Raw genomic sequence first — 12,445 nt, 5'->3', positions numbered from 1 at the left:
TAGCAAAGTTCTGACTTCCCTGCTGATTAGCTAAATCTTTCTGCTACAATCGCATAGTAATTCATAGCTCTACTTTATAGCTTTTTTTTTTTTTTTTTTACAGGAACACCTTTCCCCTTGTTTTTGTGATCTTTTATTAGTGCTTGTCTGCTAGACTATAGTATTGTCTCCTTGATGAGAGTGGGTTCCACTTTAGCCTCAATACGTAGGGTGATAACTGGCATAGAGCTAGCATTTGATAAATATTCAGTGGCTGTTAAGCTTCTTATTTTTTCTCTGCTTCTTGTCTTCTTTATACTCCTCTATCTTAACCCCTACCCCATTTTTGTCCCATCCTCATACAACCTTTCTCTTTCAGTCTTCTCTTTTTTAATACCAGGGATTGAACCCAAAGATGCCCTGCCATTGTGCTACATCCCCTTTCCTTTTTTATTGTTTATTTTGAGAGAGGGTCTCATGAAGTTGCCCAGGTGGGACTCGAAGTTGCAATCGCCCTGCCCCAACCTCCTTCAGTGCTGGGATTACAGGCATGTGTACCACTGTGCCCAGCTTCTAACTTAGCCTTAACTGCAAAGAAATCCAAGCTAAAACAATAAATATGGCAACTAAATATGCTGCTTTCCATAAAGCCGTGTAATTTCTACTGAAACACTGTTGATATCTTAAAAGACAATGAAATCCTGCTCTAATGCTGAGACCTCAGGGACCCAGTGAGCTGGGAAAGACATATTCTAGATCATGAGTTCTCAGAGAAAACCTTCCCACTTTAACTTAACTGATGTTGAGAGGTATCTCCATTTATCACTGTTCAGGTTGCAGTCATGGCATCATTGTCACTCCTTGCTCATGAGTGTTTTTGATCATAACAGTTCCTATCATTGTCACTTCAGTTTAATTATAGGCATTATTTGAAACAAACCTTATCCATTAATGGAAGAGAAGTCATACATATTGAAAAGCCTCTCAAAGACAGAGGAAGCATAAGGGGGACCAGTGGCAATGTACCTTTTACTGTAATAATTTTTTTGGAAATAAAGAAAGAGGAGAGAGAAATTTTCCCCAGGCCAGAGAGAGATTTAGATGGCCTTGGGATCGGGTGAGACTGGCAGAAAGAAAGATACCAAGGCAGCCTCTAGAACCCTGCAAGTGTGCTGCGTCTTAATGCATTTGTGGAGACATACTAGAAGGATTAAAGAAGTAACTCACTAAGATGTGGGGTAACTGATGTGGATGTGCCTTAGGGGTACAGACATTAACTACATTCCCTCATAGGACCGCCTGAGGAAGAAATATACTTGGTTATCTTCTGGTAAAATCTTAAAGATAGAAGACAAACTCTTTTCAAGGAAATGCTACAACTGGCTCAAAGAATGATGGGATGCTACAGAAAAACACTAACATAATGACTCACGGTCGAGAAGCTGAAACTGCTTAGAAGTTTAACTTACCTACACTTTACATTTTATGTATGGAAAAGAGTTTTAAATAATCAGTGGAAATAAGCCTAAAAGAGCGTGTTCAATAAATTGTTGCATAGAACACTTAAGTGTGAAGAAAATATTGTGTTATAGATTGATTCAATTTTTTCTTTCCTAGTCGAGTACCTTAAAATAGATGGTATCTGGGATTTAATAAAAGTAAGTCAGACATAGAGACCCTCTTGAAGTACATTTTGAAAAGTCTGTCCCATTTCATCATATAAATACCATATGGTGGGCTGGGGATTTAGCTCAGCGGCAAAAGCGCCTGCCTGGCAAGCGCAAGGTCATGAGTTCGGTTCCTGGTACCGGAGAAAAACCCCCTCCAAAAAATACCATATGGTCCCCCCCTGACCTAGCAGGAAGTGAACTCTTGCCAGGGCCCATCAGACGAGGACACATACTCTCTACATCTTGGGAGCCACATCAGATTAAATGTTTCCTTTCTGCTGGGAAGTTGGAGATGGAGTCTGGGAGTAATCTTGGGGCCTCATACTCTGAGAGAGGTCCCTCAAGATCTCTGAAAAACCACTGCAGTGAACCGAAGCCAGGGAGATGTTCTACTTATTAAGCAAAACAAGTGTTTTTCCTTCAATGCATTCACTAGTCCAGCACCCTCTGCCACTGGTATTGGAAAAACTTTCAAGCTGGTAAATTAAAAATATAAAGTGAGTATGTTTTCTTTTGTTTATAAAGCATATGGAATTTATATTGAGATAACATAAAACACTACAGAACAAGGGCTTCAGACACAAAAGCCTACAGGTACAAATATGTAAAACAAATGATTAGGCGATTGGGTAGAAGACATGCTTCAGTAAAACATAAATTTTATATCAATGAGTGGGCCACCAGTACAGGTCTGGTTCTACTTCTTCAGTCCCAGAATTGTTCACTTGAAGATGCCTAATCTATCCCCACCCATTTCAGACCTAACCTCAATATATTGATTGGCCTCAAGCTGAGTATTGTGCAATCACAGACATGACCATTTTGAATACTGGTAACTGTCTAATGAAGTGTGTTTTTATAGCTCCACTGTTAGATCCACTGTCCACTTCTTTGGAAGAACATTGGGAAATACTACTGTTCTTTTGCTCCCTAACTTTAAACCAAGGTTATCAGTTCCTATAAACTTGTTATCTGTTCTCTGATAATTTATATACTGTTTTGTTCCCCAAGGCAATACATGATGAGCATGTCAGCACAGATATAAGTAACTGCCCAATTAGATACTCAAGGGGGAAAATAATTTTGGTTTAAATTACCAAGGTCTCTGTTGCAGAACAATACCTATAAATAATGCGGCATTTCCTGGCTCAACTCTTTAACCAAAATTCCAATTCTGTCACATGTTAAAACTCAAATTGTCAAATTAAGGAGGTTCTGCTTAATCTCATTTCTGCCTCAAGTTTAGACAAGTGAAGAGCAACTCACAGGAGAGTGTGAGCATACTAGCTCACACACAGTTCATGCTATTCTTTATGCAGATACAGCTATTAAGTACCATGCACATCTGAGAATGCTGCATTCCCCAAAGCACTGCAATCCACTTTTATTTTCTTTTCACATCAAAAAGAACATTAACTGAGTGTGTGGCATTAATGTGTGAAGTAGATCAACGTATTTAAAAGGTTCCTTCACAGATGATTCCCTTGTATGTGACTGCAAGCAATTAACTGAAAAACAGAAATGAACTTTTACATTTAAACAGAAATCCTGTCTTGTATTTCTTTGCTGAAAGAAACTGTCAATGAGTCCTTGGTTGATCAGCTTTGTATGTCTATATCTGCTTTCATGAGAAACCACTTTGAAGATATCAATATGTAATACAACAAGCATTGTTAATTTCCTACCACTCTGTTTGTAACTCTGTATTGTCTGTACTGTTCCTTTGCTATTTTGTAAAATGTCGACTGTCTGTTAATATTTTCCTCCTTTTATTTTTAAAATAAAAAAAAAACAGAAATCCTGGACCTGCTTATCATTTCATCAATTAATCTTTCTTTAAATATAAATATATTTTAAGTTCATTGTACTGATGCTCTTGGTACTTGGAAAATCCTACTGGTACAAATCAATTATTAATTCATGGTCTCCTAATCTATTCTTTTTCTCTATCTTTTTCCTTTTCTCTTTCTTTTTCTGTCTTTCTTTCTCTCTCTCTTTCTTTCTTTCTTTCCTTCTTTCTTTCTTTCTTTTCTTTATGTCTTTGTAGTACTGTGGATTGAACCCAGGACCTCCACACCGAGTTGTATCCCCAGGTTTTTAAAAATTTATTTTAATTATTATTTTTAATTTTTAGGCAGGGCCTCACTTAAATTACTGATTTGCCCAGGCTGGGCTTGAAATGATGATCTTTCTGTCTCAGCACTCCAGAGTGCTGGAATTATAAACATGGGCCACCATGCCCAGCTCCAATCCTATGCTTTACATGTACATTCTTAGAAATAACAGTAGCTGCTTCATGAAGATTGTTACTAGAATGTCTACTTTAATAATTTCCAGTGGTTATAAACCAGTATAAAAGCTTTCTACTTACCCTAGTACTCTAGAAATATCACTTCTCTTTGTGGTACTCCAGGAACCCCTAACAACTCATGATAAATTTCTCTCTCTCTCTCTCTCTCTCTCTCTCTCTCTCTTTCTTTCTTTCTTTCTTTCCTTCTTTCTTTCTTTCTTTCTCTGTCTCTCTGTCTCTCTGTCTCTCTCTGTCTCTCTCTCTCTTTTTCTTTCACACTGTCACTGAGCCACACTCCAGCCTGAGAGACTGGTCTTGAAAATTACATTAGCAATATATAAACTGACATCATCCAGCTCTCTCATTTATGGACGTCCTGCAGGGCAATTCTAACAGTGCCTTTCCTCTGTTAACATGTGCAGTTCACTGGCATCTACCTGACTTCCCCTAACATGGAAATCACCTGGTTAGTAAAAGCATGAATATCTTGACATGTCAGTTACCTGTTCACTGCCCGCCAGTGTTTTGTGCTCACTGGCTGGGAAGTTTAGATTTAAAAGTTGAAGCAAAACAATGGATGATCAAGTAACGCTAACTTCACATGCCATGCATCATTCAAGTCATAAGATTTCTCTTTGCGGGGATGCTATCTGTTGCATGAAGATTTGGTTTAAATTCATCTGTCGCTTATATACTGTCTTTTCTTGAGAAAACTTAGAAAAGGACTTTAAAAGGTACTCAATAAATATTTGCTGAATGAATGTAACAGGAATTAACAATGTCAAATGTTTTTGAAAGGTAATTGATGTCAAATGGTAGGCAGAGAAAGTTCACCGAGGATAGGAATGTTTACTACAAATTTGGTGCAGTGTCCAAGGAAGGAATTTGCATTTAATAAATAACCTTTGAAGCTGGATTCTTTTATGTCCATTGCCCCGGACTAAGCCACTCTGGTGTCAGAAAATCCCAATCAAAGAACAGTTTCAGAAAGAAAAGTAGAAGCAATATTTAAACATTCAAAAAGATCCCATGAAGAAACACTCTATCATGAGCTTTTCAGATCTTTGAGAATAAAACAGCATGTGTGCACACACGCACACACATATGCATGCACACACACACACACACACTATAGAACATCTTCTTAAATTCTTTTAGGAATGAAGAGGACAAACTGGATGACATAGAGCAGCCACTGACATTTCCACAATCACATGAAAGATGATAAAAATTAGGCCATTTTTCTTTTCATTGCACCCCAAGGCTTAGGTTAAAAGAGTGGTGGCCTTATACCTGGCTCGATCAATATTTTGGGCCTGGGTTGTCAAAAGCTGTTTGGTATCTTTTACATATCATGACGAATAAACTGATCCAGTCTATACAACACTTTGGGGGAAAACTGAGGAAGCTATGGGGTCCAGAGATAATTTTTAGGTAATAAAAATAATAATTTTTAGATAATAAAAATAATTCCATCCAGGCACAGTCTGATGGCCCAGGTGTGAAGAGAGATAAACAACTGAGCATGTCTGCCGCGCACTCATCATCTTCCCTGTTCTGCAGCCTGTCCACCTGGAAGCTTGGGCTCCGAGAATGCTCCTCATGATGATCATCCAAAAAGCAAGCCACAATAAGCTGCATCAAACCACTCTTCTCCTGGTGTACACTACACCTCCCTCGGGGAGGCACAACACAAATGAACATATTAAGGCTCTGAGAACTTCTATATTCTTTGTTTTTCCAAATATTTTCAAACTCTTTTAATCATGGTACCAACTAATGTCTCACGGGCTTAAGGAAGCTGCCAAATGGCTATACCTTTCCCACAAGAACACAGTGCCCAGTGACTTGATGAAGGTTAGTGCAACAATACAACATTATAACTTTCTTTCCTTAGAGAATACTTTGGACACTAAAATAACTAATCCTTAAGAAGAAATCCTCCAGAAACTTTGTCAATGCCAGATTATTAAAACCATAATCAATATTACCCCAAATGAGCTGCCTAGGAGCTCGAATGAGTGGATTCTAGAGCCGGGACTCCAATCACTAGCAGTTACTCATATTCTACTGGCAAGGAGACTTCTAACCATGAGATCCAAAACTCTGTGTATGACGCCCCACCCTCTTTGCCACAGAGGATTTATCTGTCTTTCTGGTTATACAGTCCCTGAGCTGTTAATGTAATTAATGTATAATAACTGTGTACATATCCACTCACAGGAAAAACGGCAGACGTGTTCGTTGAATTGGCTTGGGGCCATCTCATCGGCAGCATGAGACAACCTGATATTAAACCATCTGCTATTAACTGTATATTTGAAAATAGCGTATTGTGTCTCCTGGGATACTCTCATTGATAGCAGCACAATATTAAGACTCCTATTTTCCAAGCAGTACCAAGGAGATAACAAGCTTTCAAACATTTGCACTGTCCCCTCTATTGCTTGTGTTATTAAGAATTCCATTTACTGAAACATCCGCTGTACTATACACACTGCTTCGCTGTTTCATTATCTCGGAAGTGAGCTAGTTTCATTTAAACCATGTTTCTAAGGATAATTGTGCTGTTTGGAGTCAAGGACCCTACATTAAATCAGTCATAGCTTTTGTCCTTATGAAGAGGGGGTTGCCAGTCTGTATTAAGACAACAGTCTCTCTGAGGAAGGGACTGTGACTTGCAAGTTTTGTAAAGAGTGATCATTCTCTCAAATCTGCTTGTTTCCCCTGATTACTTTTCAGTAAGTTCAGGTAAGAAATTAATTTCTCAGTATCAGAAACCTTGTACCACTTGTTGCAGGCAGTAGCACAATTGTGCTCCTTGAACTCTTAGCACTAAGTTCCAGTTCAGGATGGAAAATGACAATACACCTTTAGAAAAATGAGCAGTCACGTCATTCAGCACAATTATCCAAGCTCACTGAATACCGAAAACCTTTTTGTCCTGGAAAAATAAAGATACCAATTTGCCCCACACTTCAGATCAATTCTCACAGCTATAGAAATGAACTTTTTTCTCAAAAGTTTTACCTTTGGTGCAGAACTCAATAGAAATAGGTCTTTTTCCCCCTTTCCCAATTGACTCAAATAATTGGCTATTCCCAAGCATAACTAAAATTACCTTGCAAGTCTGTTAGATACTTTCACATTTCCATGTGTAATTACATTCAGATTCTGATTATTGTTCATATATAAAATACTGTCAAAATTTAACTCAGTTGACTGCAATGCCCTTGACATAAAGCTATATTCATCATTCTCACCTCATATATAAATAGACATATGCTAGTTGTCAAAAGGCAAGAGTGAACTCCTATACACTTCTAGAACAAAGAGGCCAGCTCGGCTTCTTTCTTTCCTCAGTGTCTCAGAAGGTGTCCTTTATTACAAGCATAAGATGCAAGGATTTTGCTGCTGCGTAAATGAAAAATGATACCTTCAGACTGCCTTTTTAGTGGCAAATTACACTTCTGCACACTATCACACTGCCTGCGGTTTTAAGTACCCCGCTTAGATTTACTATTGCTTCCTTGGGGGCTACACATGCCTCGCAGAGCACCCCCAAACTCATTTCCACTGTTTTAGAGTACAACAAAGATGAGAAAGTATGCTCATCGCAATGGTATAGAAACTAGCCCAGTAAAAACACGCTCTGGAAAGTCTAAGGTGCTAATACCGTCACCTCGGTGGATTTTTGGAGTTTTGAGGTGCAAAACAGACAGAGAAAGTTGGTTGGAGGTATCTGCGAAGCATTGTATTTGCTCAGGAAGGAGCTGTGGGGTTAGAGGCTGAGCAACGCCTCTCACTTTGCTTCCTGGGTGAGAACAGTGAGGCGTGCCCCTTAGCAGAAGCAAGCAGAGAGAGAGCGAGCGGTAAGACTCACCGGCTTCCCCATTTTTCCCAAGACGGGCGTTTTGTTGCTCAACTGTGATCTGGAAGAGGCAAGCCTGCAGGTCCTCCAAGCCGGCTGCTCGGGGGCAAGTGCTGGCTCTACACTTTGCCTCCGATCAGCTGAATGGCTGGGGCGGTCGGGAAGCTTGCTCTGTCCAGCTGGGAGTCGCTCCCCCTCTCCAGGGTGTGTGCTTACATGCCTCTCAGTCAGCGCAAAAATCCTCCAAACTCAGGTCAGCCTAACAGGTTTCCTTATATAGGTAAACATGAATTGCATTCCTGGTGAAAGAAGTTAACTAGGAACCCGGTAACCTGGTTAACTCTACGCGCGCCGGAGTGGCTCAGAGGCAGCCTGCGTGGGCTTCGGTTGCAGTACAAAGGAATTTGTGTGATTTAATTAAAATCATCTTTATCCTGGCAGTCTGCAAATTTGGCCCTTCTAGAATAACTGCGAGTCAAGAGCTAGTATTTTATATCACAGGCTCTGACAAACCTTATATTACCTGAAGGCATCGTAGGAAGAAAAACCAAAGAATAGGATATTATAATTTGCTGTTCATGTTGTTAAAACCAGGGTAACTGGTCTTGAGATTATTTTCAAGGAAATAAATAAAAAACATTGGATAGAAAAAGAACGTGAATAAACTTCCAGCAAATAAGGCTCAAAGCCTTATTTCAATTTACTAATAGTCAACTTCCCCACGCTTCAGGAGATAATGCAATATGATCATTGTATGTTTACTCTCTTTCTGATGCAGTAATTGCTACTGTATTCTTGACGGATGAAATGACAGATAATAACATATCTTAGAGTAATAACTCGCCTAAGCCACATATTGACATGCTTTTTGATGGCTTAAGAAAAGAATTCTAGGATTTTTGAATTTGTATAATTATATTTTTAAAAATTTTAAACAACTTCCTGGATTAAAGAAGATAAGAAAATAAACCTTAAATGAAATCTAGAGATAGGAGGCTTAACTCTAGGCTCAAAATATAGTCTTTAAATGTAAATATGTAGCTCTCATAAATTGTTTAATAATTGACTTTCACCCCACCTTTACCTACCACCTGGTGAAGTAAGAATTCTTTTTTTATTTTAACCCATTCCCTTGAGGTTTTAAAATGAATTTGAGATACGAGATTTTCTTACATATTGGATGGCCTGCTAAATAAGACCTAGCTTTAAAGCAATAGCATGTTTCATTTTGTCCATCCATTGGCGGATCTTTGACCAGTGACAACCTTATTAAAAATAGCTCAGGGCTCTTTTAAATCTCTGTTCCAGAAACGGGAGAGTGTGAGTGTGTCCACACCATCTAAACCAGCACCAATGCAAACTAATCTCAAAGAATTTCTGCCAAGAAGAGTGAAACACAAAAATCACAGTGAGGAGGGGCATTTTATACTGGGCAAAGACTTTTGTATAAGATATCTTTTCTTATCTCCTCAGGAATGCTGTGAAGTGCAAATTGTTTTCTCTTTACAATAACAAAGTTGGCTTGCATGAAATAAAATGATTGCTCCAATGTCACATGATCAGTATGTGGGAGATCCAAAGTCACAGATCTTCTACAATTTAACTACAACAGCATTTCCAAAAATGAAATCAATTTTAAGAGACAGAACGTTAAAATGGCAGTTTCCCACATTCAAATATAGTATCTAATCATCAGTCCAGAGAGTTTAAACACAATGTACAAATTGATTAAAATACTTTTTATAAAGTCATAACTTACTGCTAAAATAACTGCCTTTAAATATTTTCAGAAAGATCATAAAATAAGATAGGAAGCATACTTTTATTGGATATGAAATTCGGTTACAAGATATTATGAAAATATAACTGCAAATATTACACACATTTTTCTGTTCACAGCATACACATCTCTATTGCATCAACTTAAGACTCATCTTGATTCCCTTATTGAAAGGAATATTGCCATTTTCTATTTATTGCATTTTCATTACTCTTAAATAAAACTCTATGCCATGCTAGGGAAATGGCTCTTACAAATGTAGTCCATTTCTGATCCTGCACCTTTTATGCCCTCATAGTTCTCACTGAAAGAAGTTCTATTTATGCAGAAACTTTAGACTTTGTTAACATGTTGTTGCAAGATGAAGAATGTGTATTTTTCCAGGGCAGGTTAAATCTTTAAATATCTTAAACTGGCCTCCAAATTTGTTCTTCTGATTCTGAGCAAACAATCACTTAGATTTTAAACGCAAAACATTATAGGTTGCAATGATTGAATTCCAATGTCAAAACGAAATTTGGATCTCAAAATAGCTTATTTCAAAGATGGATTATAACCCTCTGCTGAATCCATTTTGAGTGCCTCAAGAAATGTTTTGGGAAAGGTTGGGTCCCTAAAGCAGCATGAATTCAACCTAACCATATAGGACCCCAATGAGAGAGTACTTACAGCTGAGCAATTATACCATGCCAAAATTTGCACTTATAGGAAGCTAAATAAAGCACAAGAACTACTTGAAGAGGAGAAAATATCATTGTGGTTTCTAAAAAAATTAGGGGATAGATTTTAGAAATTCCCAGTGATATATAACTAATGAATACTTGAGCTATAATTCAAACCTCAGTCTGTCAGACTCCAGAACACTTACTATTTCTGCTGCACCCTGATTACCGCCTGCTCTTCAAGAACATGAAAATGCTTTAGAGTCAGAAGATGCCTCAAATCCAGTTCCATCTCATGGATGTGTGACCTTGGATAAATTACTTAATATTTCTGAGCATCACTTCCAAAGTGGGAGTAAAAGTGGCTGCACATCTCTCAGATTTCTTAAAATACCCAGTGAGATTTCTTTTAATCAGTCCACATATGTTATTGATGTTTCATATGGTTCAGGCATTCTGCAATGCCCTGGAAAGACAGCCATAAACAAGCTAGACCTGTCTCTCCTTCTTCATGGAACTTACAGTCTTGCAGGAAAGCTTTGGGATATGAAATTATAACATTTTTCACAATACAAGAATATCTAATTGAGCTTTTACTTCAGTATAGGAATATTTGTAAATAAATGCTTTTAAAACTACAGCTCCCACTTTTGTTAAGCAAAGGCTGGCCTTACCTTGATTAGTCAAGGTATACCTGGGCTGAACCAAGGAAGATAAATACCAAGGAAAGGTAAAACTTGGTGAATTGGCCATATCACGAAAATTTTGTTACCTAACAATTGACGAGGATTAGTTTGTTCCATCACGTCTCATTGGTTAAAGCAAGTCCACTGACCCTATTTACCTTCAAAAACATGGAGGAGAATCAGAATACGTGATGAATACAGATGTGACACATATGGCAAGTCATTTGGCTGGAGAAAGGTAACATTTTAGTTATCTCAATTTTATATATTTCACCAATTTATCCACTCCCACTTGTGTGGAAAAGGACCTGTAATCAATTTGAGTACCTTGTTGGTTTATGTTATTGTTTGTGTCTGGATGTTGCCCCAAAGCCTCCTGCAGCTATGGGATGGGCTTCTAGAGTTTATGATTGATCTATGGTCCAATGCTGGGCTTATGGGTGTAAGAGCTATTCCAACCCTGGGGCGGGTAGTTTGCATACAATGTAAAGGAGGGAAAGAGGCTGCTTGTCATTCCTCCCTTTTGCTCTTGCTGCTTTTGTTATTTTCTGCCACCATGAACTCTTTCCCTGTCCTGAAACCTCCACAAACTGTGAGCTAAATGGACCTTTCCTTCCTTAATTCTGGGTGTCGCGTATTCTGTCTCAGCAATGAGAGAAAAGTAACCAAGATAGTTTAGGACACTTCTTAGAAGGCAGAAAAGGAGCAGACACCTGCATGATCTACCCCAAAGTTGGCTCCCCAGAACATTCTTTCTAAACATCACTTTTCCCTCGGGTTCAGCCAGAATCACTGACAATCTCTGAGTTTACCATTAAGTCCCTGATCTAGGGAAGTGGAAACTAGACAGTCATTTCTGAACTTAAAATGCCGGTCATTATACCATAAGGAATATTCAGGATGTCTACTTAATTGACCCTTTCTATCAGTGACTTGGACAATAATATAAAAGACAAACTGATTTAATTTGCAGATGGTGTCAAATTGGATAGTTAACACCTCAGAGGATTGCATTATGCTTCAAAATGACCTTGAAGAGTAGGGAAAATAATGTTAAGAACTAGTTTTCAATAATGATAAATAGGTGGTTAGGATTAAAGGTCTTGAGAATACTTGGTACAAAAAAGGCTATATTGCACTAACACTAACCTGTAAACTGAATATATACTTGAAGCTTAGCACTTTTATATGTATAGGCTCTTGGGATATGTTCAAATTATGGTTAGATTAACTATGTAAGCACTGGAAGATAGACTGATGTGAGAAGATTGCTTCATTAGGGACGCACATTTTGAGAAATAAGCTATCAGAAGCAGAAATTTTCAAAAGACTAAGTGAGAAAAGTTGTTCTACAGAAAGCCAGGTTGTAAATAATTTCAACTTTGTCAGCTAAAAGGTCTTTGTTGCAACTCAGTTCTTTTGTTATGGTCCAAGGCAGCTAAAGACAGTATGGAAATAAATGGGCATCCCAATGAAACCTTATTTACCAAACGGGCAGCTGACCTTG

At 38.2% G+C, this 12,445-nt stretch overlaps 1 protein-coding gene across 1 annotated transcript in view; it reads right to left on the bottom strand.

Annotated features, from left to right (window-relative positions):
* Mid1 (midline 1) overlaps positions 1 to 8,053 on the bottom strand; it is a 338,517-nt gene extending 330,464 nt beyond the window's left edge. The window contains exon 1 of the mRNA XM_005411393.2: positions 7,823 to 8,053. The gene's annotated coding sequence lies outside the window, so the exon portion shown is untranslated. The remainder of the gene's footprint in view (positions 1 to 7,822) is intronic.
* Positions 8,054 to 12,445: the final 4,392 nt, after the last annotated feature.

This window comes from Chinchilla lanigera, unplaced genomic scaffold (assembly GCF_000276665.1).
Source record: "Chinchilla lanigera isolate Chin_1 unplaced genomic scaffold, ChiLan1.0 scaffold00143, whole genome shotgun sequence".
NCBI lineage: Eukaryota > Metazoa > Chordata > Mammalia > Rodentia > Chinchillidae > Chinchilla > Chinchilla lanigera.
The sequence above is the reverse complement of the archived record's forward strand: the minus strand, read 5'-3'. Positions and strand labels throughout refer to the sequence as shown.